This window comes from Podarcis gaigeae (assembly GCF_964106915.1).
Source record: "Podarcis gaigeae genome assembly, chromosome: 1".
NCBI classification, from domain to species: Eukaryota; Metazoa; Chordata; class Lepidosauria; order Squamata; family Lacertidae; genus Podarcis; species Podarcis gaigeae.
In genome coordinates this window covers 77102431-77114440 of record NC_139678.1, presented here as the reverse complement: position 1 = coordinate 77114440, position 12010 = coordinate 77102431, and the positions used below count along the sequence as shown (strand labels likewise).

The 12010-nt window shown below is 44.4% G+C and overlaps 1 protein-coding gene across 5 annotated transcripts in view; it reads left to right on the top strand.

Annotated features, from left to right (window-relative positions):
- Nucleotides 1–218: 218 nt before the first annotated feature.
- The window catches only part of TSPAN4 (tetraspanin 4), a 500093-nt gene continuing 488301 nt past the window's right edge, over nt 219–12010 (top strand). For 2 of the 5 annotated variants that reach the window (XM_083698412.1, XM_083698406.1), the window contains exon 1: nt 224–340. The gene's annotated coding sequence lies outside the window, so the exon portion shown is untranslated. Of the gene's footprint in view, nt 341–1425; nt 1522–12010 lie in introns of those variants that run through there. The other 3 variants (XM_083698410.1, XM_083698404.1, XM_083698409.1) reach the window with 3 other exon arrangements.

The window sequence follows — 12010 nt, the reverse complement described above, 5'->3', positions numbered from 1 at the left end:
TTTTCAGACTTCCGCAGCAGTACGCTACAGTGAGCACGTTAAGAGACAACCGCGGGAGATTTCCGCGCAGTTCAACGCGCCCCGTGGAGGGCTGGGGACAGCGCCCTCTTCTTTTTCGCTCTATTCTTAACCTGGCCCCTCTCCGAGGGTGAGGAATGGTACGTTCCGAGCGGTACGGCGTCGCGGTTGGCTCAAGAAAGTTGCGTTCGGCGAGGGCTTTCGCGTTTCTCGTGCGCGCTGAGTGGCAGCTGGGGCGTTCGGATTGCAGAGCGCTGAGTCTGGGCAGCGGGAGCAGCTTGAGCTCGCAGCTTCATTGGAGCAAGTGGCGGCGGAGCGTCAGGTACCCCTTTGCATTCGTGTTTCTTTTCGCGGTGTTCTGCAGGCACTTGTTGCTAGAGTTTTCTTTCTTTCTTTCTCCAAGCGAGAGTTTTAGAAAACGAAGGCTGATTTTTCTGTCTTCCGTACATTGAGTTGTGCTGTTGGCTGGAAAAGTGCAACTGGTGGTGTTGCAGTAGTTCAGCCCCGTCAAGTTTTTCCTTGCTGATGGGAGCTATAAAACGGGAAAAATATAAGGTGGGGAGAGGAAAACGGTGTTTCCTCCGCTCCAAATCTAAATCAGGCTGCTGATGCCTTGCAGAGGAACACAGCTGCTCTGGTGTTATGCTACTTGTGGCGATTTCTTTCTCTCTTTTTTGCGCTGCCAAAACCCACTCAAGTTAGTGGAGATTTGCAGTATGTGCTTGGGAGAAAATGCCTAGATGGCTGTTTCCAAATGGTGATCGCAATCTCGGTGATGTTTCTACGGAAATCACGAGAGAGAACTTTAAATGGGAACACGCTGCCAGAAAGGAGTTTTCGTTTATATTTTTAAAAATCCCTTCATTTTGGAGAGCCTGGGAGAAATAGCAACAACCGCTCTTGGACATTCAATCCAGCCAGACTTCCCCTAATGCTGCTGCCCCGGCGCTCGCTCTCCTTCGGAAATGAAAAACGCCCCCCCCCCCCGTCCCCAACAAGGAGAGCATCTTTTTCCTTCCTCTCGGGTGTTAACTTGATGGATCCGTGGGTCGCTGGTGTCACGCGAAAACCTGCCCAATATATATATATATATAAATAAAAAATAATATGCGGGGAGTAGCTGCTCTGCGGGACCTACAACAGTCCTGTTTTTCCCCCTCTGGAAAACAAACCTCTCTGTGCGTCTCGCGCCCCAGTTCTTCGCACATCGGTAGTCCGATCCAGTGCACGTTTACTCTGAAGTAAATTCCAGATCACCGGTGACAGTGATAGGTTTACTTCCCTTTGAAAGTGCGTAGGCTTTGCAGCCTGAGCAAACCGTATCAACGTTTAGGTTGCATGCCATAATTCCCCCCCTTCGCTCCCCCTCCGGCATTTCTAGGTAGTGGTATATGATGGTCGGTAGAGCCACATCCTGGTACGCCCTCAGTCCCATGCACACTTATTGGTGGGTGAACTCATGGAATTGAGCGGGACCTCATCCTCCGGAGTAAACAATTACAGGTTACTATTTACTATTTTTATTTGTATTTTGTGTGCCACCCTTCTCCAAGGAGCTCAGGGTGGGGTGGCGTATGCAGCTCTTATTTTCAAAACAGTCCCGCGAGGGAGATTTTGGGCTGAGAGATGTTGACTGACTCAAGGTCGCCCCTTGATGGGTGAGTGGAGAGGTGAGCTGGGGTCTCCTTGGTAAACCTCGTGAAAGGAGGATTATTTGCCATGGCGCAGATTTTTCGGGGGGGGGGGCGGGTGGCAACATTTCATGCATATTTTACAGTGGAATTTCTCCCTGTGAAGGAGAAATAAATGTGTATGCAGTTGGAGTTAATAATGGGGCTTCTCTGCACTATGGTTTGAGAAGTGTGGGCCTAGTACAACTTTTCATGCAGTCCTCTGTTTGGCTGAGGTGAATGGGTGTGGTCTGTTTGACTTTTCTAGAGTAACTTTGGCTTCTCTCCTGCCACTGGTGCCGAATTAAATTTTAGAGTCTACTTTAAAAGGGTGAGATTTATTCACAACTGTATTTAAGAACAAACTGTTCCCGCTTCAGGGGGATTAGCATGTGGTGTTTGCAGGATTGTATCCAATGGCAACATTTTATTTGGGGAAAGAGTTATAAATCATGGGGGTGGGGAGTTTGAGGCAGAAGAGCAAATGAATAGGATACCAGAGTTTGCAAGCTGTAAGGCTCTGTGTCCTTCCACAAGCTATTGCTATGTCTTCAGGCAAAAGACCAAGAGAGATGCTATCAGATTTCTTGATCTCTCCCATTTGTGTCTCTTGAGTATGCTTGGCATTTGAATCGAGTGGGATTGTTATTATTGGTCCTCATTCTGCAAATATTTATCCAACGCTGTGCGTCATGTAGATGTTTACTTCAGAGTAAGTTTCCTTGAACTCCCTGCAACTTACTTTTGAGCAAACACTTGGAAGATTGGGTTCTATCACTTTCTTACTACAGACTTTCTTTGAGAGATGTGCAATTTCCTGAGAGGAAAGGGAAGGTGGTGGTTGAGGTTTTTGGTGGGAGAATGGAATTGTGTCTTGGGAAGTCTTACTGGGAGAGGTAGACGAAGGGAATGCAATACATTCTGGCATCTGAGGCAGACCCTAAATTGACGCCTTCCTCCCTGCCAGGGAAGAAGGGGTGAGGAAAGATCTAAATTAGGAGCAAGGTGAGGAAAGGAAGTTCAACACCGGGCTCTGCTGTCCAAGAGGATACTGCCTCCTGAGGCAGTTGTCTCACCTTGCCTCTTGGTTGGGCCGGCCCTGAGGGAACTATCCCTTATAGCAACAGTAGCTAGCCTGTTGCTCTCCAGACATTGCTGGATTCCAACTCTTCTCAACCCTAGCTAGCATGGCCTCTATTTGGGGGTGATGGGAGTTGTAGTTCAGCAACATCTGGAAAACCACATGTTAGCTACTCCTGCCCTACCACCAGGAAGACACCATGGTGGCTTATGGGGGTTGTATTGGATGGGGTGAGGGGCAAGAGTCAGGGTCTTTCACCTTAGGCTAGCTTGCTTAAGCTATAACTTTTACAGCTAGTGGGGGGCAACATCTGTATATCCCCCCCATCCAAAGTGCACTGGAGGCTATTCATTCAGCAGGAGGAGGAAAGAGTCTTCCAACATCACCTCCTCACAAGGATGAGTTTGTTTGTGTGAAGGGCTGTACCTTGAGGAGTGGGTGATTTTTCACATAAGACTTTGTATCCCATTGCTTTGCCCAGCCAAGCCCAGCCTGCTATACAGTGGACATGAATATATACTGGTGATGCTTGGGGAATCAAAGTATGTGCTGACCATGTGCCCTTTTGCATTACTGCGGACATAATTTCCTGGGACCTCCGTTTGGCCTCTGTAGAAAACAGGATGCTGGACAGGACTTTGCTCTGTTTCACCAGCGTTGTTCTTGTTTTCTTACAGTTTGTCTGTCACAGCAAAAACAAGTCTTGTGGCACCTTAAAAGATTCAATAAATTTATTATGGGTGACACAAGCTTTGGTGGACAAGTTTGATGCATAACAAGTTATCCTCAGTTGGCAGATTTGGGTATAGGTCAGGCATGGGGCACTTGTGGCTCTCCAGATGTTGTGGGATTCCATCTCCCATCAGCCCCAGCCTGCATGGCCACCGGTAATCAGGAATGATAGGAGTTATAATCCAGCAACATCTGGAGGGGCGCAGATGCCCCATCCCTGGTACAGAGGAAAACAAACAAGTAAGACTGTGACAATCCTTTATATACAAACTCCTCCTTTCACTTCTAATAACTATGTAGTCAAAAATGGCATAATCCGCATCAAAAGACATTGGCAGGTTTTGGGGAACCCTAAGAGTTGCAGAAGTACAATTAAAAAAATCCTTAAAGTGTGGGGAGAGGGAGAGGACATGCACTAGTGTGGACTGAGCATGCTTAGTGGCCAGAGAACACGGAGTGTCTTTTGGGGGAAAGAAAATGTGGTGGGTTGGAATGGAGTATTCAGACAGTCATTCTCCCCAGAATACTCTATTCCAGCCCACCCAGTTTTCTCCCCCCCCAAAAAAAACCACTCTGTGTTCTCTGGCCCCTGAACATGCTCAGTTCCCACTGGTGCATGTCTGCTTATGTCCTCCTCCCACCACACACATTTTTAGGATTTTTTGTATTTCTGAAACTTTGGGTGTGAATGGTGCCATTTTTAATTTTATTTTTTTGCTACATGATCATTTGTTACTGTTATTGCGATTTACTCTTGGGTAATTCTGGAGTTCCTGTGAATAACCAACCTCCTACCTTAACTGCTCATCTTGTCACTTTTAATCCAGTGGTGATATAGATAGGGAAAGGCCCTGACTCATTCCAAGTTCTTTCATTCATTTCTTCCGCCTTTGATTTATTTCTTGACTGTGTGTGTGTGTAATGGGAGGCAATCAAGTAAACATAATCTATGTAGTTTGTGGAGGCTGTAGATCAGAGGGAGAGAAGCCAATATTTTGCTGAGAGACCAGCTGCCTTTGGCCTTCCTTCAACGGTCACTTAGCAGCAGCAGCCATTCCTTCAGGCTACCTGAACTGTTTCTTTCCCAGCTGGTCCTCATAAGAACTGTAACTTTAAGAATTGGTATATGAGCTTGCTTGATACCTCCCTTTCTATCCCTTTCCCTTTCTGAGTGATATATTTTAGATTGTTTGTAAGCAGCTCTGGGCGCAAGTCTGAAGGGGCAGGGTAGAAATGCTTTAAATAAATGAAAGGCCTGCAAATAACCAGGAAAAATGTGTCTCACCTCCCCCCCTTTCCCCCCTTTCTTTCTGGGTGTTTACATCTCTAAGTTTGTTATTTTAAGTTGGACATTGATGAAGTTGGACACTGACTGTGCATCATGGACCTTTTAAAACTTACTGAAGTTGGATTGAAACTAGGGTGATTGTTTGTCCTACATTACTGAGACAGTTCTTGTGTTTGAAGGGCTGTTTGGTCCAAGTTCCATTTAAAGAACCTTAAGAAAGGAGAGCAAGGGGGGCATTGAAATTGTCCAGCAGTGGTTAGGACCTGGACAGCAGTCTGAGCAGGTGCACAGGTCACCTGGTGAGATGTGTTGTTTCTTTATGTAGTTTCCCCCCTCTAAATTTGCATCTATGCATAGTCTTTAGTCTGCACATTTTAAGCAAATTGTGCCATCTTGTCTCTTTTGGGAATGCATTTCATCTCTTTTGGTGATATATGACTTCCTGAAGCTGGTGTTGCACATTAGAAATAAATATGGAGTGATTCTCAAATTGGATCATACGCAGATTGCTGCATTCCCCCTAAGAATCAGTAATGCTATGTGGTCATTGATCAGGGTGTTGTTGTCCCATGTTTGTGGCTATCATGTACCATCGCTTTGTGCTTGGACAGTGGCTTGCTGTTGGATCAGATTCATTTATTATTGGCAAAGCCAATAATCTTTCAAGAAATCGAAGAAGAGCCAGCATTAAAGTGATAGCACATAAAGTTTCAGGGTCCAATAGCTGTTTTTGTCATCCTGAGCAGAAGGAGTTAGGCACAATGCGTCTCTTTCAAAATGCAGATTCTCCAGTAATCCCTTATTCATGGGATAGCTGCAATGCTTATCTCAGCATGAAGTGTGCATTAGGAACAAACCAGGGGGAAAATAAGAGAAGTTAAATGAGAAATATGTGTGGGTACTACTGATGTTCAGTAGTTCACTAAAATTACCAGTGGGATAGGGACAAGAGAGTAAAGAAAGGCATAAAAAAACCTAACTGTAGCTCCTCCTATGTTGGTCTGTTGCATTACTTGATTGCAGATTCATTAGAATCAGATACATTTTGATTATGTGTGGTATTGCATTAAGAGTGCAATCCTATACACTTATATAAGTGTGAATAGGATTGCAGCCTTGATGAACTATCAGTGGATTATATTTGCATGGGTTTACTTCTAGGTGGACATCCAAAGATCTCCATATGGATTGTAAGTGGTCTGTCATTCTCAATTTGATGAAAGCTTTTCAACGTTGAAGCAATGTGACAAGCAAGTGACGGTTTAAAACACCGCATGAAGTGTTTTTAAAGCAAGGTTGGCCAGTAAGTCCCATGGGCTACATCTGGTCCCCGACTTAATTTTATTTCCCTTGACAAAATGTCCTATTGTGTTTTGGTGCAGATGTAGTACTGTAAAACACTTGCCAGTAGTTTTGCTTATAAAGAAGATTGTTTTCAGGGGTTGAGTGTGAGAGAGATTCCACACTTCCCCCTTGGATTTTCAGTGTAATGCCCCATAACTGTGGAACTCTTACTGCTAGATTGTGTTGACTGTGTTATAGATCCTGACTTCTCAACTTCTAACAGCAGAAATGAAGGCAGGGAAGCTTTTGCCAGCTGTTTCTCTTTGTGTCAGAGAAGTTTCACAGGCTAAATTTATGCACACTGGACTGCTGTTAGAAGCAGAGAAAAGGACCAGTAAGAAACAGAAGAAAACAAGCTGGCATCTGAATAGGAAAGGAGGTGGTGGGTTGTGCTGCAAAATTTGCTTCTATTATCTGGAGCGCTGCTGGGAGGGAGCAGCCCCCAAGAGTGCAGAAGTTGACTGGCCCTGGCCTGTTCTAAAGAAACACGCTTTGCAAGTGAAATTAACACATTTTAAAATGGGCACTGAAATTAGCTGCACATTAAACCTGAGTGCCTCCTTGAGGTCAGATCTTAACCATTATTCATGTTGTTGGTAAGTAATACATATACCCATTAACATTCAAGACTTGCATGCACCACCAGGTCTTGATTCATTTCCTTGTGTCTAGTCGCTCTAGTTAATGTTGTGCTATTGTATTGATAAAAAGGTCTTGCAGTACCTAGGGCAAATGTCTGGAAATAAAGATTTCTCATCTTTCTTTCTTTTTTACTTTAGAAGTTGGAACAAGCAAGCCAAGAAAACCCCTTGCTGTGCACGATAGCAAAAGATTTGTCATGCTCCCGCAAAACACTTAGGCACAAACTACTCAACTTTCTATCCTACTTCCTGTGAGATGCAGAGAGAGGGCCCACATCGACTTCAAAGCCCCAATACACTGATGTGGCTGGATGTAAGCATGCAGAGCATCATCTCCAGTCCTAGGTGGCTACTTCCATTGATTTTTAAAGGAACTTGTTTCCACATTAGTGTTAGTGTCACAAAACAGTAACATGGCCATGTTCTGCCCCAGCTGGTCTCCAGGATATAGGAGAGCAGTCAACAGTTGTAGTAACTCTTCGTTTACCAACTCATGTGGTAGAACCACATTCAGGCAAGCCCAGGTCAGAGCCTTGCCTAGAGTAGAGTGGAGCTGTTGTTTCAGAGGCCTTCTGAAGATTGGCTCAACCAGTCTTGCTGTTGACCCCTCCATCTCCACTGAACTGTTTGCATCTTAAGGGCTGGTTCCTTGTTCTGCAGGCTCCTGTGGCCCTGGGAATAAGTCTTCTGAATCTCAAAGAGTTTTGCCAAGCCGTGTGTTATAGGCTGGAAAGACCTGGTAGGAGAGCTGTGGAGAGTCCTTGTTAGTGCCAGCACCAAGGGTCAGCATGGTCAGATATCTGCTGAGAGCCTTCACCCTGGCAAGGGACCCACTGATAAGAGCCCCATGGCAGTGAGGAGGTAGACTCACAGAGAGTATCTTGCCCAAAGGCCTTGCAGAATGTAGATGCAATATAGCTTGTCATCTAGGTCATCCTGTGGTGGGGTGTCAGCATTTGGCTGAGGAAAGTAGAGAGCATACTTGCATAGATATGAATTGGATGAATATAGCTGAATGAGCAAAAACACAAAACTCAAATGTAGATAGATAGATAGATAGATAGATAGATAGATAGATAGAGGGACGCGGGTGGCACTGTGGTCTAAACCACTGAGCCTAGGGCTTGCCGATCGGAAGGTCGCGGAACGTCGGCTCCCTCGGCCAGTAAAGTGAGATGAGTGCCACAACCTCAGAGTTGTTCACGAGTGGACTTAACTGTCAGGGGTCCTTTACCTTTACCTAGATAGATATAGATATAGATATAGATATAGATATAGATATAGATATAGATACATATGAACTACTTGGGGTGGGGAGGAGGGGCAAGATGCAACTCAAATAAAAAGGGCAATAAATAAAGAAATAAAGCACAGGTGCAGAATTGATATTTTAATTCCCAGAATACAGCTCCCATCACCCTTTACGATTTGCTGTGTTGGCTGGGGGCTGGGGGGAACTATAGTCCAACAAAACATCTGAATTGCCCCACATTCCACATTGAAGATCTTGCTCTAACAGCTAACACCACACTGGCTTTTAGGATTGGAGTGTTTCCTTCAGTCCAGAAAACAAGAAGAATAAACCATCACTGGGCTAATCAGAGCAAAGGACTCCTGTCATGCACTTTTGACTGGTGGTGTTAAGAGGGAATTCAGCAGATGTTGCTCATTTTTCCTTTTCTCTTTTCTCTTTTCCTTTTCTTATACTGTATCTGTGCAAGGTTAGATGCACCTGTTGAAATTCCTTAGCCATCTCCATCTTGCCCCTATACCCTTTTGATTTTCTAATAGTTCGGTGCAGTAGTTTATGGTCCTGGTGTAAAGTTGCATGTACAACAGAGAACTAATAAGGCATGCTTTGAAAATGGAACTCTCTGGGACCATATTTCCCCATAGTGTTGTTAGCTAATTTTATTGAATTAGGCCATTCTTCATATTATGCGATTTCCATCGGCATCAGAAAATGAATGTGCTGCTTTGCCATCCTTATGGGTTAAGTTTGTTAGTATTGTATTACTTTTATTAAAGCGCTAGTTTGTCTAAAAATGGAATTTCCACTTCCCCTGACGTGAGAGTTGATAGAAGCCATTACTGCTCTGTGTATAAATAATTGTGCCTTAATGCACAGCTTATATTAATGCATTTTCCGTGACTGGGTTTTGAACACATGGATTATTGACCTGATGTGCAGAAACTCCAGCCTCAACTTGAACTGTGGCGAAACCCAAGCAGTGAGTTTTTGCGGCTGTTGAAACATGATTTTTATGACTTGGAGTGCTAATGAAGATACAATTTACTCCCCTTTGCTTACCCAGGGACAGTAATTCTCTACAGCTGTGAACAGAGGGAATTGAATTGGCACTGAGCACAGATGGAACTGCTGTGTACGGTCTTTGGAAACCAATGGGTTATTTTTCCTTCCTTAGCTGTTGAAGTTTTCACAAACTTAAATGTCATTCTGTAATCCTTTGTCAGGAGTGCAGTCGTCTTGAAGAAATTATGTTGTTTTGAAAGATTTTTTTATTGAAGTGGGTGTAAAAAGGGAAATGTTGTTTAAAGCTGAAGACCTAAATGTTTTTGTTGAGAGATAAGTCCTATTGAGCGTAGTGAGATGACTTCCAAGTAAACCCAAGGAGCATTTTGCTGTAAGGCTTTGTGCTCCCCACTTTCTGAGCTGTGAGAAGACTTAGAACAGTGTGATAGGGTCTACTTTCCTTTCGTATATCTTGGTGATGCAAATAAATTCCTGCAGCAGACAGCATAACCTCTGACCCTGCATTAGATATTCATAGAAGGCTACAGCATCCCAAGGTGCTTTACCTTCTCCTAGCCCACAGCCCTTTCTTGCTCTGTCTCTGCTCAAATTCATACTGCAGAAACTCTTTCTAGCATCCTTCTCTGAAGCTGAACTGAATGGAAACTTGGAGTTGTTGGTTTGGAAGATGACCTTGTACTGTGGTGCAACATGGGCTAGATGCTGCTGCATGATGCAAACACCAGTCCTGCCTATCTATTTTTCTCTCAAGCTCTGGTGGGTATTACATTCCAACTCTAGAGTCCTAAAGGGGCATTTGGCACATTTAAGTTTTTGATCACCTATGAATTTTATCAAATAAACTATGGTGGTATTGTTTATTCAGACAAACAAACTCCTAACAGTATACTCATAGCTTTGCAATGCTGCAATGTAGGTTGTTATTTTATTAATTGCTTGTACTGTTATAGCCTGGTGTTACCTTGGAAGAACTACTGCATTCAGCAGTTATTCTCACAAGTAAGTTATTTTTACAGGAAGAAGAAGGAAAGCAACCTCTCTACAAATGACTATTCTCCTGTCAGGAAAGGGGCCAGGGCCATGAGAGTCTGATGAGCTTTTTTCCAGCTCGGATTGTACCTGGCAGCATGCGTGCTTTGTATGTACTCGAAGGCACACTTTCCATATGCCACCCAGCTGAGCAAGAGGCAGGTGTGCATATTTCCCTTCCTTTTAGGTGGCAGGAGGAAGACAGGCCCAGGTGCTTGCTCACAGACAGACCCAGGGCTGGCCAGGGAAAGGGAGAAGCTGACCTTGCCCTTCTGGAGCACCAGACAGAGGGAGGCAGCTTGAACCTTGCACACTTGGTGGGCATGTCTCTGTTTCTTCCTCATCTTTCCTTGGCTGTGCATCGGTGTTCTTGAAGTTGCTGGAGGATGGGAGGTGGTGGTGAATGGCTGGGACCTGCATAGCTGTGAGAGCCGGAGAGAGCAGCCGTTGTGGCAGCAGGAGATGCCTTGAGAAGCTGTGCCTTCTCCTCAGGGTTGAGGTGTCTCCTGGCCTGGCAGCAGCAACAGCTGTCCTGGGCAGCATCTCCTCTTTCTCACTCTCTCACCTCTTTCTCCTCTTTGCTCTCCCCATGTTATGCCATCCAGGCTCAGGGCATGATGTTGTTTGCCACCCCCAACTTGCTTCCTGGGGGATATGCCACCGTTTACCCCCTAGATCTGGGATTGTTGCAAGCCTGTAGTTCTCAAGGGTGGTCAATGATGACTTGCTGTTGTTCTCTCCTGCCTTAGATGTGATTGGTGTATGTTCAGGGAAACAGCAGGGCTGAGTGAGCCTGTGTTACATAAAATCCTTGCTAAGTTGTTTTAAATTGAGGGTCTTTGACACATGCATGTTGTTTCCCTTGTAACACTAGCATAGGGCACTAACCATTCCCATATCTGCTGCTTGTCCCCCTGCCAATGCCAGCCCACAATTTACCTTCGTTCACTTTTAGCTTGCCTTCTGCTAGTTCTATAGTACCATTGATAATGAGCCGTAGAGGGTTCACACTTCCTCGACTTCTTAGCACTTTGATAAGGTGATAGTCCCTTGATCTTTGTGACCTTGGACTGTTCTTGGAGACTGCAAAATGTTTTCCTGTACTTGACATTCTCCAATGATTGTCAGAATATATTTTCCTGCTATGAATGGATGACACTCCTATGGATTAGACTGTTGAGCTGGAACAGGGTAGGTAGGCTGTGTGGTGTGTATTGTGTGGCAAAACTAATAGCTACGTTTGCTTGAAATCGATTGACGTGATCACTTATTTGGAGTTGGAATTGTCTTGAAATGCTTGCTTTTGCATATAGCTCTTGTTACTTTATGCAGAAGGATACAGTACTTGGCTGGGCTGCTTCTTAGCCAAAGTTGAGCATGTAGGAAGATTTACAGGTAGGAACCTGGAGTTCTTTTGTCTAATGAGATTGATACAACTCTTGTTTAACAGAGATTTTCTCATATGTTGAGCAACTGAAATATGTATTTTCATGAGTTTGTAGTCTCTAATTTAGCGCTCATCAATGTTCGAGACAATGATGACATCTTTGCTCTTGAGCTTAACCCAGTTAAGTGATTCAAGTGGCCAAATAACCTCTCAAATGATTTTATAAATTATCAGTTGAAGTGGGGCGAAGTGTGATGCATCTTTCTTCCTCAATCTTCTAATTTTCCTACCATCATGAAAAATTGAGTTTCTGTGTTCACACCTCACACTAAGCAAAAATTTTTTTGTAACCATGTTCTACAAACCATGAGTTATATCACAAGCAAGCTAACAAGCCATGGTGGGGGTTTTCCCTTCTTCCAAACCTTGGTTTATTTTCTCAGCTGTTCTTGCCTTGTTGAGTTTCTAGGGTGGGGTGTCCAAACAAAACATGGTTGTGCAATCCTGCTGGGTTCAGACATATTACCAAGCCATACTTAAAACAA